The following is a 20,045-nucleotide window of genomic DNA, read 5'->3' on the forward strand; positions in this document are numbered from 1 at the left end:
GGATGTGAAGGAGAAGCATTAATTTCTGCATCATTTTACTCATATTTCTGTGCATAGAAACATTAAGAATTGCCACACTGGGTCCACCAAGCCCAGTTATCCTGCTTCCAACGGTGCTAATCCAGGTCACAAGTGCCTGGCAGGATCCCACACTGCTATCGTCCAGAGGCAAGCAGTGGCTATTCCCAGATCTATTTGGTTAGCAACAGTTTATAGAATTCCTCCCAGGACCTGTCCAAACCCCCTCTCCAACTGCCCAACCACATCCTCTGGCAATGAATTCCAGAGCTCAATGGTGCATTGCGTGTGAAAAGAATTCTTCCAGTTTTATTTTGAATATGCGTAATTACTTCATGGAATGTTCCCTAGTCTTTGTATGTTGAGTAAATGAGTTACATTTCCCCATTTACTTCCACTCACGATTCTATAGACCCCTTAGCCAGCAGAATCATGATCATTGCCCACATGGAATGCAGCTGTGCACTTAAGAAATAATTCTGCAGCTGTGCATCCATCTGCAACGTGAATGACTAACAGCACGCGTCTGGTCACTTGGCTGAATGAAAGTTTATAGGAAAAGAAGGAAACAATGAGGTCAGTTTTCAGAGGAGTTTGTCCAGGCAGGGGATTTCAGCTAATATTACTGAAGGTAGCGGAGGAGGATGGGAACGTTCATGCTTCAAAGAGAAATTTGGGTGCTGAGTAGAATAGGCCACTGCTTTGCTGCCACTGAATATTAGGATGTGTAGGGTCTAAAAATTAGTTTGTCCAATAATTAGTTTTGTAAGTTATAGTTATTCGTCATTGTTTCTTTTGATTTTTGTTTTACATTGAAGGCAATGGGGGAAGGCCCCATTGACTTCAAAGTAAAATAAGAAGAGGCCTGGGGCCCATGCATCATTGTTATGGAGTAAGACTACCAACAAGAACTGACTTGCACAGTCTGGGTAAACAAATAAGAGTGGGAGTAGCTTGCTTGTTGGAGCGGTTACTACCCCGAACCAATTAAACCTGATACTTTACTTTGAATACATATACAGCACAGCTCACTGCTTCAACGGCAGAGGGATGAAGAAAAGAGGATTTGTATTCAGACAACAACCAACAAGGACTAAATTGCACAGGCTGGGTAAAACAAATAAGCGTGTGAATAGCTTGCTGCTTGTTGCGGTTACTACCCCGAACCAATGCTTCACTTTGAATACATATACAGCGCAGCTTACTGCTTCAACGGCAGGGGAATGAAGAAAAGAGGATTTATATTCAAACAACAACCAACCAAGGACTAAATTGCACAGGCTGCGTAAACAAATAAGCGTGGGAGTAGCTTGCTTATTGCAGCAGTTACCACCCCTAACCCATTAGGCTTGATCTTCACTTTTATGCAGCTCTAGCACTGCTCTCTACATCAATGGCAGGGCTGGAAGGAAATTAGAACCAAAAAGTTACCAATAAGGGTCCTGACCTCAGTGGTCAGAGTAACAGATAAGTATGAGAGAAAAATAACTGTGAAAGCTTGCTGGGCAGACTGGATGGGCCGTATGGTCGTCTTCTGCCATCACTTCTATGTTCCATGTATGTTTCTATATGGAGGACAACATCATTTTTAGTCGATGGAAGAAGAAAGAAGATGGCATGAGGGCCGGCTCCTGGACCTGCAGGCCTAGGCCCTGGTGATGAGACCCTACTGGACCTCAGCTTCAGGTCTGGGCCTGGGCCTGGGCCTCAGGATCGGGACTTGGCATCAGACCCAAATCTAGGCCGGGGTCTTGGGTGGGCCCCCGAGATCAGACTCGGGGTTGAGGGCTCAGGCCTAGGTGATGGGACCCGGCCTCGGGCTGAATCCCAGGACCTAAGCCTGGTCCTCTTGGAGGCCCTTTTTTTTTTTTTTTAACCCATGAATACAAAATACCCAAAAGTTTGGGGGCATTTTTGTCTGAGGCTAATTTTCTCTTCGGTTATAATTTGTATGAACCAAAAATGGCCATACTTGTTGCATTTTACCCATTTGTTTAAAAGAAATGAACCTCCTGCTGAATATGACCTGACTGTTACTACCACTTCCACTGCTGTTATAGATGTTGTACCTGTCTTATGCCTGTGTCATCTCGGTAACAATATATACAGGGAAGTGATGTGTGAGAGAAATAGACTTGCATTAATATACAAACATATTTTTGGTAGCTGTCACGACTGAACATTCAGCACACTGTAAATAATTGCTCTGCTCATTGAGTTTCCTTCTGCTTTGTCTTCTCCTTCTTCCCAGTTCTATCGCCCCTGTTTCAATGTAACTATTACCTCTTTGTTAATGTTTAAGGTTGTTGTACCCCGGTTCCATGTAAACCAGCATGATATGATTGTAAATCATGAATGCCGGTATAAAAAAGCTCTAAATAAATAAATAAATATTTCTACCATACTGATGCAGAGTCATTATCTTATGGGCATGACGGGCATTCCCAGGGCCGGTGCAAGGGATTTGGGCGCCCTAGGCACCTTCAGCCTTGCGCCGCCTCCAGTCGCAGCCCCGACTCCACCCCCCCCCCCCCCCCCCTGAAAAGAAAACTTACAAAATACCTGCTGGTCCAGGTGGAGGCCCGGGAGCGATCTGCCGCTCCCGGGGCCTCAGCTGCCTCTAACAAAAATGGCGCCGGTGCCATTGGTTGGCCCCTGTCACATGGTAGGGGCTAAAGGCCACCGGCGCCATTTTGCTTAGTGGAAGCCGAGGCCCTGGGAGTGGCAGATGGCTCCCGAGCCTCCGCTGGACCACAAGGGTGGCATCGGGAGGGTGGCACGGTGAGGTGGGGGCTGGCAGAATTTTGAAAGGGCTCTTTTTGCCCTTTCAAAATTCGGCCACTTGCCGCGGCGCCCCCTGAATCGAGGCGCCCTAGGCACAGGCCTAGCTCGCCTAATGGTTCCTCCGACCCTGGGCATTCCAGTAACTGAGTAAAAGGTTTGAGCACATTGTCTCATTTCTTATTGATGGCCTAGTAATGACCCTATTTGATTCCTTCCAGGCCCTACAGCTTGGAGAAGCACAGGACTCTACCTTTCACCGAGGACCACTGGAATGGTGACTTTCCATCCATCTGTAGTTGGAAAAGGCCTCGAGGTGACTATCTGAGAACGGACTTTTTTCTGTTGCACTGTGCTGACTGTGTTATGAAATGAGTTCAGTCACAATATAAAGACCAACAGGAGTGGGTTAGGTACATTCCGGGACAGGGTTCAGAAGTACACACAGTAGTAGCTATTTAGATATAAATGTATACATTACTCAACTTATTTGTATACTTTTACACCTGCTAATTTACTGGAGCAAGTAAAATCAGACTTGCCTGTAGTTTTTGGTTGGGAGTGCTAGATGGACTGGCGGAGGTATCAGCAAACTAATGATTTCAAGCATGCACACAAGTATTTTCAAAATGGTAATACATTGCATACTTTATAAAATACCTGACCCTGTGCATAAATCAGGATTATTACAACTACATTTTGTTATTTTTTGCTGCCTAAAATATTTGTTATAAAATAGGTAGAGAAAGTAATGCATTGGAAATATTTGCACATAACTGCAACATAATTCTGTACTTTCAGAGTAGAATTACACAGTATTTTTATAAATTGTGGCAGCTCCTTCTGCAAAGTTTATAAAAATTAGGATAAATGTCCATGTGTCTACTTATTCATCAAATACTTGTACCGTGAATAAGTTTGAAAATTAGGCTCTTAGGGCCTTATTCAAAAATAACTTTTCCCCATTTTGTGCTTATGGAAGAAATCTTTATTGAACATAGTAAGATTGTAGATGATGGCAGATAAAAATCAGATGATCCATCCAGTCTACGGAGTTGAGATAAATGAGCATATAAATTCTCATATGCTACCCACCACTAACTCCCTCCCCCAGACTTCCTTGTCTATTACCTTGTTCCCACCATTGCCCTCCATATCTGTTGCAAGAATACCCAAGTGTTGGTAAACCATTTCAGATTTTGCCATCTTCAACTCTGATTCTTACAAGGCCAATACTTAGTCCAACACCCAAGTCCTCTTCTATGTCAGATCTGCAACAATCCTCCACAGCAACCAAAATTAGCGAGGTGGTTGTCCAAAGAAATGCAGCCTTCCCATGCTGATTGCAATTCTTTAGCCCTGCTCTCCTCATGCAGTCATAGCCCTGCTGCTTAGTGTTGTAATCACTGCTCTGTGCATGCCACCCCAATGCCTTCTCTAGAGCACTGTCAGAGCGAGGAAAGTTTTTATTAGCATGACACATCTGTACATTATGTTTCACCAACAATAAAAGGAAAGAACGAGAAACTAACTATAGAAAGGGCAGTAACAGGAAAATTTGCTGGTTGTAGTCATGTTCAGTGTAGCCTCTGGTCATACTGAGATACATTTTCACATAGGATGCTGTGAAAGTATGCGCCTGCTTTTAGTCCACACTAAAACAGATGATTTGTAAATACAAGAAATCCACATATGCTGTGTTTGAATATTGTGATATTGTGTACCATTTACCATTTCTATACAATAACAAAGTTAGACACGGCCACTCCAAACTGCTACTCACCATCCCTACCTCCATCTCCAAAGCACTGGCAGAAATTATCAACTGTTCATTATCCCAAGGAATTGTACCAGACACATTAAAACTAGCCTCACTTAAACCTCTGCTGAAGAAACCCAACCTCGACCCAGACCCATCGGATTTCTGCCCCATCTCCAATCTGCCATTCATCTCCAAACTCATGGAGAGAATAGTCAACACACAACTCTCCAAATTTCTTGAAAACCACAAGATACTTTTTCCATCCCAATTCAGATTCCGCAAAGCACTTAACACAGAATCACTCTTGATTTCTCTCATAGACAACCTTCTCATAGATACAACCTTACCCTACTGGCTCTACTTGATATCTCCTCGGCGTTCGACACTGTAAACCATGCCATACTCCTCAACCGCCTTGCAGACATATAGGTATCACAGGTACAGTCCACAGATGGTTTGAATCCTTCCTTAGTAACAGACACTACCAGGTCCGAATAAAGAATCCCCCCTATCAGCTCTAACCTGGAAGTACCCTAAGGATCATCCCTCTCACCCACCCTCTTCAATATATACCTTCTACCCCTTTGCCAGCTACTATCAAACTTCAAGCTATCCCACTTCATCTACGCTGATGATGTGCAGATACTCATACCCATAACTGAATCCATCTCAAAAACCCTCAAGTTCTGGGACAGCTGCCTACACTCCATCAACCTCCTACTTACTAACCTCAACCTAGTCCTCAACACCTCTAAGACAGAACTCCTGTTCATCTCCCCCAACCCCAATAATCCTCCTCCCACCAGCCCCATCAAGGCCCACAGTTGACCATGTGAGACCTAGGCATCACTCTTGATTACCACTTAAACCTAAAGAAATTCGTCAATAACACTACCAAAGAATGTTTCTATAAACTTCAAATTCTAAAAAAAACTCAGACCTCTCCTGCACTTCTGGGACTTCTGGACGGTTCTCCAAGCCACCGTATTCTCAAAAATAGACTATTGTAACTCCCTCCTCTTGGGCCTCCCCACAAGCACCACTAAACCCTTACAGATAGTCCAGAATGCAGCTGCTAGAATCTTAACAAACTCCAAAAGAGGCGACCACATCACACCCATACTTAAGAACTTACATTGGCTCCCCATAAGCTCCAGAATCATCTATAAGTCCCTTACTATCATACACAAAACCATCCACAATCAACTCCCACTCACACTAAAAATCCCACTACAATTCCACACCTCAAATAGACCAATTAGAGAGGCCTAAAAACAAACCCTCCACACCCGCGCCCCCCCCCCCCCCCCATCAAATCCACCATGCTCCACTAACAAACGGGCCTTCTCCTTAGTGGGTCCTTCCCTCTGGAACGACATGCCCCCGACCCCTCCGCCAGGAAAAGCTGCTCACTAACCTTCAAAAAAAAACCTCAAGACCTGGCTGTTCACCCGAGCCTTCCCCTAACACCACAAATCAGCTGTCGAGTCTCAATCTCTTCATAACCAATCAGATTCCCCTGAAAGATCATCGGTTTACCTCACCATCCTATGCATTGCTACCGTTAGATGCCACCGTGTCTAATGTATATTTCCGATTTGTATATTGTTGATATGTGTTTTCTTGATTTGACGAATACCAACACTACCGACCCAGTATTATGCTAGGCTACCCTGCTGTCACTACAGTGTTTTATGTATATTATTATTGTTGATATATTCCCAAGTTCTGCACTACTAATTCCCAGTTAGTACCTCCTCCTTTCTTCGTTTTACTTCCCCCCCCACCCGTTTAATCCTTAGATAATCCTTGCTGTTCATTGTTATCTATCTAAATCTAGTTTGATGTAAACCTTTTGTTTTACCTTTCGTTCTATGTAAACGGATGCAATATGACTTGTGCCATGAACTTCAGTATAAAAAAAAGAATTTAAATTTAAAATTTAAACACGTTAATGGTATGCTTATGTGGATACTTTTTTGAAAATCAAAGATTGTGCATATGTTACATACATTCCTGGCAATGCCTGCCTCTTTTTCTGACCAGACAGTTTCTGTCTGTTCCTTTGGACTTTCAGCTTATTCTGAACCAATTTCTACTGGGCTACAGCCCCATAATCCTTTATTTGCAACTACTCAGATATTTTTCCCTATTTTATATCCCATTCCTGTTGCATCCGTGGACCATTGGACCGAGGTGGTGTGGGCGCCACCTGCAGGGGAAACCCTCACAGATCCCCACCATCGGGTGGCGAGGCTGAATGGGAAGCAGTTGGAGCTTTGCCACTACCAGCCCGCATTCCCCACAGGTTGAGCCCTTGGGTACCGGGGCCAGCTGGTCTTAGATGGGCCTCAGCCTGGATGATCCCAGGAAGTAGGCGAGAGAGCGCAGTGGCAAATAGGAGAGAGGCAGGAGGCCTGACGCCAAGGGCGGCACTGATCCAGTCCAGTAGGCCAGGCAAGGCGGAGAGTGTAGCCGGAATCGGTCCATGAGATCAGAGGTAGGCAGCAGCAAGCGAGGTCTGGTCCGGTCCAAGGTCAGAAACAGGCAGCAGAAACAGGAAAACTGGAACAGCAACTTCAGGAACTCAAGGAAGCGAGAGCAAGGAGACCCATTGCCAAGGCAAGCTCTGAGTGTCAGGGCTTGCTTTAAATACCTGGGGTATGCGATGTCATCCCTAGGGGCCGCGGGAAGGTTTCCCTCTGCAGCCCCTTTAAACCTGGGTCAGCAGCGAGCATGCACGCGCCTAGGGACCGGGACCAGATGAGGCGGCGTGGAGTCGCTCCCTTGCTGCGGCTGGGAGGCAGCCCACGTGGAGGTCGAAGCGGTGGCATCCCTCCGCCGCGGAAGAGCTGAGGGGCCAGCCGGAGCCAAGCCAGGGAAGCCGGAAAGTGGCAGGGCTGCAATGGGATCCAGCGGGCGCTGCCAGGAGGTGAGGTGAGGACGGGCTGAGAGGTGAGGACGGGCTTTTTGGGACCCGGGATTGTAGCAGTACATCCCACCCTTACAGCCGGGGGTTAGGGCTTCCCGGGTGAAGCAAGTGGAATTGCCTCAAGAGATCTGTGCCCAGAATGTTGGAGACTGGCTCCCATGAATTCTCTTCGGGGCCATAACCTTCCCAGGAGAGGAGGTACTCCCACCTTTGTGCCCTTTTCCTGACGTTGAGGACTTCACGCACCTGGTAGGTAGTATCCCGTTTGGAGGACAGCGGCGGAGGTTCCGGAGGTTTGCGAGATGGCCACGAAAGGATCACCGGTTTGAGTAGAGAAACATGGGATGTGTAAGGAGCGCGGAAGAAGTAGCTGGTAGGTGACTGGTTCCACGTGTCTAGTGACCGAGAATGGTCCAATGTATTTGGGGGCCAGGCGCTGTGACGCCAATTTCAGGCATATGTGACGTGTGCTCAGCCACACTTTATCTCCCGGGAGAAAGACAGGTACTGGTCTTCTTGGCACAGTTGGCAGCCTCCTGGAGCATCTTTGTCATATAGACCTAGACCTCATGTAGAGCTTGGGCGGTGGCTTGGGCCGCAGGAGAGGAGATGCATAGTCGTATGGGCAGTGGAGGCTGTGGCTGGCAGCTGTAAATGATGGAGGCTTCAGTGGATTTGCTGACATGGGAATTTTGTGAAAATTCTGCCCAGGGTAGCAGTGGTGCCCAATTGTCCTGTCGCTCGTTGGAGTAGGCCCTCAGGAAGGTCTTCAGGGAGTGATTGGTGTGCTCCATCTGCCCATTTGCTTGAGGATGGTAAGCAGTGGTGAGACACAACTTGACCCCGAATTTTTTACACAGGACTTGCCAGTACCGGGCTACGAACTGGGGACTGCGGTTGGAGGTGATGTACTTGGCAGACCATGTAGCCTGAAGATGTGGATGAAGAAAAGGTGAGCCAGTTTGTGTCCACCATGAAGTCCATGGACACAAGAACCCATGGAACTTCTGGAACCGATAAGGGTTGAAGGAGCCCCCATGGATGGCCCACGGGCACCTTTTGTTGGACGCATGTGGCGCAGGAGTCCACATAGGCACGGGCATCCTGGATCATGTTGAGCCACCAATAATACCACTGGATCCCTGCCCGAGGTGCCTGGTGAGTCGGGCATCGTGGGCCCATTGGAGGACCTTTGTGCAGAGTTGGCAGGGAACTACCATTTCCCCTACGGGAACCGGAGTGGAGGCAAGTAAGTGGATGTGAGCGGGGTTGATGATACGCTGAGGAGTGTTGGGTGCATCTTCTGGCATCTGCTAGTAGATTTTTGTCTCCAGGGCAATATCTGAGCTCAAAGTTGAAGTGGGAGAAGAAGAGTGACCAGCGGGCTTGCCTGGCATTGAGGTGCTGGGCCTGCTTCAAGTGCTCGAGGTTCTTGTGGTCGGTATAAACAACAAACCAGTGTTGCAATCCCTCGAGCCAGGGACGCCATTCTTCCAGGGCCAGCTTGATGGCAAGTAACTTGCGATCACCGACTCCGTAATTGCTTTCGGTGGAAGAGAACTTATGGGAATAAAATGAGCATGGATGGAGTTTGCTCTTGGGAGAGCACTAGCTGAAGATGGCGCCAACTCCCACCGAGGAGGTATCTACTTTGACAAAGAATTTTCAGTTGGGGTCTGGGTGTTGCAGACAGGGTCTTTTAAGAAAGGCCTCTTTCAGTATCTGAAAAGGCCGAGGTGGCCTCTGGAGTCCAGGTCTTTGGATCTGCACCCTTCTTGGTGAAGGCTGTGAGGGGCGCCGCAGTAACCGAATAGTGAGCAATGAACTGGCGGTAGTAGTTGGCGAACCCCAGGAAGCATTGGAGTGCCACAGGCCAGAGGGCTGAGACCAATCTTCGATGGACTAAAAGCTTGTCAGGATCCATTGCGAAGTTGTCCCTGAACACTATATAGCCGAGGAAGGGGAGGCTAGGCTTTTCAAAAATGCAAAATGCATTTGTCCAGTTTGGCATATAGGTGATGGTCCCGGAGATGTTGAAGAACCTGGTGTACATCCCCGCAGTGTGTCTGCAGGTCCCGGGAGTAGATCAGGATGTCATCCAGCTAGACTAGCACTTTAGAGTAGAGCAAGTCCCAGAATATTTCATTCATCATTCATTGGAAGACTGCCGTGGCATTACAAAGGCCGAAGGGCATTACGAGATCCCAGGCAAGAGCTCGATGATGCAGTCGAATTTCCGCAAGGGTGATAGAATGTTGGCCTTTTGTTTAGAGAAGACGTTGGTGTTGTTGGAGTGAGGTGCAGGTATCCCAGGGGTTGCAGTGGCAAGGGAGAGAGAGACAGAGAACCTTCCATGGGAGCGACAGGCTGCAAACAGGATTCTTGGCAATGAGGACCCCACTCAGAAAGCTGCAAGCATCCCAGTCGAATTGGGGAGAGTGGCGTTGGAGCCATGGCAGACCCAGGACCACTGGGTGGATGTATTTTCCAGAATGTAAAACTTGTTCTCTTCTGGTGAAGGGCGCCGATCTGCAGTTGGATGGGTACCATGACCCAGGTTATCCTCCCTTGCAGAGAGGGTACCTTGTATGGAAGCAATGGACAGGGGTACCTCACATGTCCTGATGGGGATTTGTAGATGATGCACCAGGTTTTCCCACAAGAAGTTCCCACCAGCCCCAGAGTTGACCAGGACTAGCAAGAGAGTTTGGCCGGAAGTGACAGCTGAAGGGCCGGATTGGCTGTGCCTAGGGTCAGGGCCCCTGCTGGCTCTAGGCCAGGGAGTTTCCCGGACAGACTGGGCATTTGGTCAGATGATACCCCCCGGCCCTGCAATATAGACAGAGCCTCAACTGTCTCCTGCGAAGGTGCTCTTCAGGGGATAATTTGCCTCTGCCCAGCTGCATGGGCTCTTTGGTAGTCCGATGTTTAGAAGTTCCTGGCAGGGGTCCTTCCCTGGTGAAGCCCAGCAGGGATGTTTCAGAAAGGGGCTGACGGATGGGCCCACAGCTCATGGCTGTGTTCTTGGGCCTGATGATCAATTCGACCAGCTAGGTCGATTAGCCCCTCCAGGGAGTCGGGCACTCACGACGGCGAGTTTGTCTTTTAGTGGGCCGGATAGCCCATCCAGAAAGATGGGGCGAAGGCAGTCCTCTTGCCAAGCCAGATTGGAGGCCAGTGTACAGATATTTATCACATAGTCGTGGAGAGGTCATCAACCCTGGCGGAGATGCAGAAGATCGTAGCTGGCATTCACGGTCCTTCTCAGTTCGTTGAAGGTATCTATGGTCTCTCTTTATCTATCTACTATTAATTCATGGCTCTCACACAATCATTTAAAATTGAATCCGTCAAAAACTGAGATCCTCCATTTAACTTCTATTTCAGATTCCTCAATTGGTCCACCTTCACATCTGGTAACAAATGGTGTGTCGATCCCGATATCACATTAAGCTACAAATCTAGGAGTTATCATAAACACGGATTTATCAATGAAACCACACATTTCCTCACGGACTAGAAAATCATTTTACAAATTACAGCTCTTAAATCATCTCCGCCCTCTACTTTTTCATCATGATTTCCGAACTATTCTACAGTCACTAATTTTTTCTGGTCTGGATTATTGCAATGCCCTTTACCTAGGCTTACCTGATTCCACAATTCATTCTTTACATCTAGTCCAAAACAGCGCAGCTTGCATCTTATCCGGCGTCACTCTTTGAAATCACATCACACCAACTTTGCAATCCCTTCATTGGCTACCCATAAAATTCAGGACACAATATAAAGTACTTACTATCATTCACGGCTTAATACATAACTCTTCTTCTACTTGGCTCTGTTCTATGCTCCGTATCTACAAACCCATTCGACATTTAAGATCACTAACACAAAATCTATTAGACATTCCATCACCACGATTGGCAAGACTAGACATTACCAGAAGGAGAGCGTTCTCTGTAGCAAGACCCTCCCTCTGGAACTCATTACAGAATCCACTCTGTCTATTATCAAATCCACTCCACTTTAAAAAAATCTCTGAAAACACATCTGTTTCAATTAGCATTCAATACTTCATCAAATACGCAACAATAATTACGCAATCCTTCCTCCCCCCCTTCTTTAGCATTTTTTCCTTCTCCTTGAGCTATTATAACACTACAAAACCTATTCACCCCTCCCTCCCTTTCCAGATACTTATTCACTCCCCCCCTCCCATTCCCCCCCCCTCCCTTATTTTATAGGGTAAATGATGGCACAAGTTTTCTTTCTCTATTAAGACCCTTTATTTTATAAAACTTTTCACTTTTATTGTTTATTATACCAATTTTGTGTAATTTTTATTCTTTTTTATTTTCTAACCTCTCTTTTATTTTATACTACTTTTTGTAAACCGTTTTGACAAAACATACATTTGAAAAACGGTACATAAATACTTTTAAATAAATAAATAAAATCAGCAACGAAGAGAGGCAGGTCTTGGAGGAGGGCGTCAGAGCGCTCCCAGAGCAGTGAGGCCCAAGATAGAGCCCTGCCCTCAAGTCGTGAGAGGATAAAGGTAGCTTTTGTCATTGCCTCTGGGAGAGCTGCGGCTTGGAGCATGAAGTGCATGTAACATTGGTTAATGAACCTTCGGCACTGTGCAGGGGTCACCACTGAAGCGAGGCAGGGCTTGCAGCAAGAGGTGAGACCTCGGAGGAGATGGCTGCGCCGGGAGGCTGGGAGCCGCGGGTGGCGCAGCGGGACCATGACTGGCGTCGAGACGAGCATTGAGCCACTCAGTGGAAGATGCCAGAGCCTCAAGGTACTGCTGTTGCTGCTGGATCTTGAGTGCCAGGCCTGGAATAGCCTGTAAGGCAGATGCCTCAGCCGAGTCCATGGCCTTGGCAACCTGTTGCATCCGTGGACCTTTGGCCCAAGGTGGTGTTGGCGCCAAAAGGTCCACGGGGTCCCCACCATCGGGTGGTGAGGCTGGATGGGAAGCAGAGGCCAGCTGGAGCTTTGCCACTACCAGCCCAATTCCTTGCAGGTTGAGCCCTTGGGTACCAAGGCCAGCTGCGTGGATGATCCCAGGAAGTAGGTGAGAGAGCACGGTGGCAATCAGGAGAGAGAGAGGCAGGAGGCCTGATACTATGGGCAGCACTGTTTCAGTCCGGTAGGCCAGGCTAGTCAGAGAGTGTAGCCGGAATTGATCCAGGAGATCAGAGGCAAGTAGCAGCAAGCGAGGTCAGGTCCAGTCTGAGGTCAGAGGCAGGCAGCGGTGAGCGAGGTCAGGTCTGGTCCAAGGTCTGAGGCAGGCAGCGGTAAGCGAGGTCAGGTCCAGTCCAGTGAGAAACAGGCAGCAGGAACAGGAGAACTGGAACAGCAACTTCAGGAACTCGAGCAAGGAGACCCGTTGCTAAGGCAAGCTCTGCGTGTCAGGGCTTGCCTTAAATACTCGGGGTTTGCAATGTCATCACTAGGGGCCGCGGGAAGGTTTCCCGCTGCTGCCCCTTTAAACCTGGGTCAGTGGTGCACATGCGCCTAGGGACTGGGACCAGATGAGGCAGCATGGCGGCATCCCTTGCCGTGGCTGGGAGGCAGCTCACGCGGAGGTTGAGACAACGGCATCCCTCCGCATCGGAGGAGCTGAGGGGCCGGCCTGAGCCGAGCTGGGGAGCCGGGACGTGACAGGGCCGCAACGGGGTCCAGTGGGCACTGCCGGGACAAGACTGACCAAGGCCTGAGTCAGGCGTCGAGAGGTGAGGACGGGCCTTTTGGGACCTGGGATTGTAACACTTCCAACTCACTTAGCCTAGTTATTACGTCAGTCCTCAGTCAGAGGCCACCTCATGTGAACCTCAGTCAGAGGCCACACTGTGGGCTCCTTCCACACCATGCAATCATGGCCCATATCTCTTTTTTTGCACACTCAGTGGCAAATGGATTACAATGCTCAGTGTGTGTTTTCCTGTATTTGACATCTGACAATTAAGAGATGTTAATCTGGAATGGTCACCATATTGTTTGGTATTATGAACCAAACAGAAAAACATACTGAGCATTATACAGTATTATATTTATTATACACAAGACATTATGTTGCAAATTATTTTCCCAATGGAGGGTAATAGCTATTTCTGCTTTCCATCAAGATATTTGATGATCTAATAAAAAATTCTGTTGCAGGGTTACTATTTTGTGTGTATGAAATCTTAAAAAGCTGTGCTTGCCCAACTTGGCAGCTAAGAAAAGATGTCTATTTTTCAGGTACAAATTGGCTGTCATTCTGATAACCTCAGCAATGCTAAAAAATTCTGTCGTGCCCCTGTGATTATACGGAGGTTTCCTGTGAAACAAGAGAAGATGTCCATCTCCAGTCTGTGGGGAGGTCTCCTTTACATCATAGTACCCTCTGGCTGTCATCTTGGCAAAGTCACCATATCTGTAGAAGGGGCAATGCACGCTCCTTATTTTAAACATGGTATGTATTGTGTAATACCCACTGACCTTCCCAGATAGTAGAAGAACATCAGAGAAAGTTGTGCCTTCTGTTTAGTATAAAGTATTAGAAAAATGTCCATGACATACAATATGTATGCATTTTTATATTTATTGCATTTATAAAACTGCCCCTCCTGCATGAGATTAAATGCACAATCAAATCTTTATGGGTAGAAATCCCATGTGTGTCGGGGAAGACTATAGTGATAGGAGTATACTACCATCCACCTGGTCAAGATGGTGAGACGGACAGTGAAATGCTAAGAGAAACCAGGGAAGCTAACCAAATTGGTAGTGCAGTAATAATGGGAGACTTCAATTACCCCAATATTGGCTGGGTAAGTGAAACATCAAGACATGCAAGAAAAGTGTCTGGATGGAATAAATGACAATTTGATAGAGCAATTGGTTCAGGAACCGACAAGAGAAGGAGCAATTTTAGATCTAATTCTCAGTGGTGCGAAGGATTTTATGAGAGAGGTAACGGTGGTAGGGCTGCTAAGCAGTAGTGATCATAACATGATCAAATCTGAATTAATGAATGGAAGGGGAAAATATGTAAATATACAGCTCTAGCACTAAACTTTCAAAAGGCAAACTTTGATAAAATGACAACAATAGTTAAAAAAAAAAAAAAAAAAAAGAAAGGTGCAGCTACAAAGGTAAAATGTGTGCAACAGACATGGACCTTGTTTAAAAATACAATCTTTGAAGTGCAGTCCAGATGTATTCCAATCATTAAGAAAGGGGGAAGGAAGGCATGGTTAAAAGATGAGGTGAAAGAGGCTATTTTAGCCAAAAAAAAATTCTTCAAAAATTTGAAGAAGGATCCATCTGAAGAAAATAGGAAAAAGCATAAGCATTGTCAAATTAAGTGTAAAACATTGGTAAGGCAGGCGAAGACAGAATTTGAAATGAAGTTGGCCGTAGAGGCAAAAACTCATAATACAATTTTTTAAAAATATATCCGAAGCAAGAAACCTGTGAGGGAGTCGGTTGGACCATTAGATGACTGAGGGGTTAAAGGGGCTCTTAGGGAAGATAAGGCCATTGCAGAAAGACTAAATTAATTCTTTGTTTCTGGGTTTACTAATGAGGATGTTGGGGAGATACCAGTTCCGGAGGTGGTTTTCAAGGATGATGAGTCAGATGAACTGAACGAAATCACTGTGAACCTGGAAGATGTAGTAGGCCAGATTGAGAAATTAAGGAGTAGCAAATTACCTGGACCAGATGGTATGCATCCCAGGATAATAAAGGAACTCAAAAATGAAATTTCTGATCTATTAGTTAAAAATTGTAAATTATCATTAAAATCATCTATTGCACCTGAAGACTGGAGGGTGGCCACTTTAACTCCAATATTTAAAAAGGGCTCCAGGGGCGATCTGGGAAACTATAGACCACTGAACCTGACTTCAGATCTGGGAAAAATAGTGGAAACTATTTTAAAGATCAAAATCACAGAACATATAGAAAGACATGGTTTAATGGAATACAGTCAGCATGGATTTACCTATGGGAAGTCTTGCTCACAAATCTGCTTCATTTTTTTGAAGGGGTTAATAAACATGTGGATAAAGGTGAACCGGTAGATGTAGTGTATTTGGATCTTCAGAAGGCGTTTGACAAAGTCCCTCATAAGAGGCTTCTAAGAAAACTAAAAAGTCATAGGATAGGAGGCGATGTCCTTTCGTGGATTACAGAGTAGTTAAAAATACAGGAAACAGAGAGTAGGATTAAATGGTCAATTTTCTCAGTGGAAAAGGATTAAACAGTAGAGTCCCTCAGGGATTTGTACTTGGACCGGTGCTTTTCAATATATTTATAATTTATAAATGATCTGGAAAGGAATACGACGAGTGAGGTTATCAAATTTGCAGAAGATACAAAATTATTCAATGTAGTTAAATCATAACAGATTGTGATAAATTGCAGGAGGACCTTGTGAGACTGGAAGATTGGGCATTCAAATGGCAGATGAAATTTAATATTGACTAGTGCAAGGTGTTGCATATAGGGAAAAAGAATCCATGCTGTAGTTACACGATGTTAGGATCCATATTAGGAGCTACCACCCAGGAAAAAGATCTAGGCATCATAGTGGATAATACTTTAAAATTGTCAGCTCAGTGTGCTGCAGCAGACAAAAAAGCAAACAGAATGTTGGAAATTATTGGGAAGGGAAGCCTCTGTATCCCTCCATGGTTTGGATAGGTTCTTGGAAGAGAAGCCCACTGACCGCTATTGATCGGGTTGACTTGGGAAGAAGCCACTGCTATTGCTGGCAGTGGTAGTATGTGATCTACTTAGTGTTTGGCTACTTACCAGGTACTTGTAGCCTGGATTGGCCACTGTTGGAAACAGGATATTTGACTTGATGGACATTTGGACTGACCCAGTATGGCAATTCTTATGTTCTTATGATAGAGGTCTAGAAAATCATGAAAAGACTTGAACAATTTAATGTGAATCAGTTATTTACTCTCTCAGATAATATAAGTTAGAAAGTAGCTCATTTAAAACAAATTGAAGAAAATTCGTTTTCACTCAGCCAATAGTTAAGCTCTGGAATTCATTGCCAGAGGATGTGGTTACAGCAGTTAGTGTAACTGGGTTTAAAAAAGTTTGATAATTTCCTAGACAAATAAGAACATAAGAACAAGCCATGCTGGGTCAGACCAAGGGTCCATCAAGCCCAGCATCCTGTTTCCAACAGTGGCCAATCCAGGCCATAACAACCTGGCAAGTACCCCAAAAACTAAGTCTATTCCATGTTACAGTTGCTAATAAAAGCGGTGGTTATTATCTAAGTCAACTTAATTAATAGCACCAAGAACTTATCCAATCCTTTTTTAAACACAGCTATACTAACTGCACTAACCACATCTTCTGGCAACAAATTCCAGAGGTTAATTGTGTGTTGAGTGAAAAAGAACTTTCTCCGATCAGTTTTAAATGTGCCCCATGCTAACTTCATGGAGTGCCCCTAGTCTTTCTACTATCCGAAAGAATAAAAAACCAATTCACATCTACCCGTTCTAGACCTCTCATGATTTTAAACACCTCTATCATATCCCCCCTCAGCCGTCTCTTCTCCAAGCTGAAAAGTCCTAACCTCTTTAGTCTTTCCTCATAGGGGAGTTGTTCCATTCCCCTTATCATTTTGGTAGCCCTTCTCTGTACCTTCTCCATTGCAATTATATCTTTTTTGAGATGCGGCGACCAGAATTGTACACAGTATTCAAGGTGCGGTCTCACCATGGAGCGATACAGAGGCATTATGACATTTTCCGTTTTATTCACCATTCCCTTTCTAATAATTCCCAACATTCTGTTTGCTTTTTTGACTGCCGCAGCACACTGAACCGATGATTTCAATGTGTTAATCACTATGACGCCTAGATCTCTTTCTTGGGTTGTGGCACCTAATATGGAACCTAACATTTTTTCTCCTCTTTTCGCTACATATCTCTGTTCTTTCCTCACCTCAAGATAGGCTTGTTTTATTTCTGCTTTCATATTTTACTTTTCTTTTTTCTCTAATTTATTTCCCTTGAAGAGCACTCCTATTACCCTTTGGTATTATTCTGCCTTTCTCCTCCCTTTTTTCTCCTATCTTTTTCACTTCATATCTTCTGCTTCAACCTAATAATATCTAAGACCAATTTAATGGAATCAATTGCTTATTGTGACTGTATTGTTTCATAATTCAATTTGTTGTTCCAGGTTCTTTCAAGGTTAATGTTCAAGGTTCAATGTATAGCCTACAGGCAAGTTTTACGTTCTTTGTAAACCGGTTTGATTTGTATCTAATGCAGGAAGATTGGTATATAAAAACCAAAAATAAATAAATAAATAAAATTGTGTAACTATAGCATGGGTTATTTTTCCCTATATACATCACCTTGCACTTATCCACATCAAATTTCATCTGCCATTTTGATGCCCAACTTTCCAGCCTCACAAGGTCTTCCTGCAATTTATCACAATCTGCTTGTGATGTAACTACTCTGAACCGTTTTGTATCATCTGCAAATTTGATTACTTCACTTGTCGTAATTCATAAATTGCTATTAAGTAATAAGCAATAGTAGCTTGAGATTTATTTAATGTTTGGGTACTTGCCAGGTTCTTGTGACTTGGATTGGCCACTGTTGGAAATAGGATACTTGGCTTGATGGACCCTTGGTCTGACCCAGTATGGCATGTTCTTATGTTCTTAAGAAGCTTTGGGCAAGCACAATCAATAAAAACATCAATACATATAACAGACTATTTATAAAACATATACAACACATAAGAAAAGAAAAATAACACTTTCTGACAAGGTAAGAACACAAATTATAAATAACATGGAGATGAGCAAAGCAAGATCGCACAACTCTAGAGATCTGATCTTGAAAAGTGAGTTCAGAGTTGAACATAATCCCCAAGATGAAAACCTTGGATTTCACTGGCAAATTAATTCCTTCTAAAGATAAAAGAAGAGCAGAAAAAGAAATAGAGGGTGTCTTACCCATAATATCTCGGTTTTCTGGGGCTTAACCTTCAGTTTATTTACTCTTAGTCACTTGTTAGGTGAAATAATATGTATTTGTCAATTGTAATAATTGAAAATCATCTTTAAACTGCTTCTCTTGTGTTCCCCAATATATCCCAATTCTTATGCTGAACAGTTCCATAAATTACCTAATATACACTGGGTGTATTTTCTGGCTCCCCCTAGTGGTTGAAGGTCCTTGGGAACTTTGTTTCCCTTTGAGAATCTGCCTGACACACACACACACTCGCTCTCACACACTCTCTTACCCACACACACACACACACACTCTCTCACACACACACACACACTCGCTCTCACACACTCTCTTACCCTCACACACACACACACACACACACTCACACTCACACTCTCTTTCTCTCTCTCACACACACACACCACATATTTTCTTTTGTGCCTGCATTGTAACAGCCACAAGGTATGCACCAAACAGTATGCTTGGTGATTTCGACATGAAACCGCTAGGTGTACCTTTCATTTCCTTATGTAACCACACCCCCTTTTCCCCATACTTAAAAGCATGCACATTATGAAACTATCTTTGCTGTCTTCTTGCTTAACTTACCTATTTATATGACACTATAGGCTCTGATTTATTTTTCCACAATGCTACAGGAAAGACCAATCTGTCTAACTGGCTAAAAACCATCCGCCATTACCCAGCTCCATGGGCAGAGCTCGCTAGCGAGAGCATCATTTTCACTGTTTCATCTGAGAGCGTGCGCACCCTTGAGAACCCTGAGGACTTGCTCGCCTTCTGGGACAGAATCATGAGAGCCATTTGTGAACTGGCTGCTATTCCAGCGCCTTTCCAACGCCAGGAGAGGATTATAGCTGATGTTCAGATATCTCTTGGTGAGTATGATAAAGGTGAACCGGTAGATGTAGTGTATTTGGATTTTCAGAAGGCGTTTGACAAAGTCCCTCATGAGAGGCTTCTAAGAAAACTAAAAATTCATGGAATAGGAGGCGATGTCCTTTCGTGGATTACAAACTGGTTAAAAGACAGGAAACAGAGAGTAGGATTAAATGGTCAATTTTCTCAGTGGAAAAGGGTAAACAGTAGAGTGCCTCATGGATTTGTACTTGGACCAGAGCTTTTCAATATATATATAAATGATCTGGAAAGGAATACAATGAGTGAGGTTATCAAATTTGCGGATGATACAAAATTATTCAGACTAGTTAAATCACAAGCAGACTGTGATACATTACAGGAGGACCTTGCAAGACTGGAAGATTGGGCATCCAAATGGCAGATGAAATTTAATGTGGACAAGTATAAGGTGTTGCATATAGGGAAAAATAACCCTTGCTGTAGTTACACGATGTTAGGTTCCATATTAGGAGCTACCATCCAGGAAAAAGATCTAGGATTCATAGTGGATAATACTTTAAAATCGTCGGCTCAGTGTGCTGCAGCAGTCAAAAAAGCAAATAGAATGTTAGGAATTATTAGGAAGGGAATGGTTAATAAAACGGAAAATGTCATAATGCCTCTA

The 20,045-nt window shown here is 44.7% G+C and overlaps 1 pseudogene; it reads left to right on the top strand.

The window, feature by feature from the left end:
* Positions 1-20,045, top strand: part of LOC115088677 — a 70,808-nt pseudogene that overhangs the window by 26,843 nt on the left and 23,920 nt on the right.

This window comes from Rhinatrema bivittatum, chromosome 3 (assembly GCF_901001135.1).
Source record: "Rhinatrema bivittatum chromosome 3, aRhiBiv1.1, whole genome shotgun sequence".
Taxonomy (NCBI): Eukaryota; Metazoa; Chordata; class Amphibia; order Gymnophiona; family Rhinatrematidae; genus Rhinatrema; species Rhinatrema bivittatum.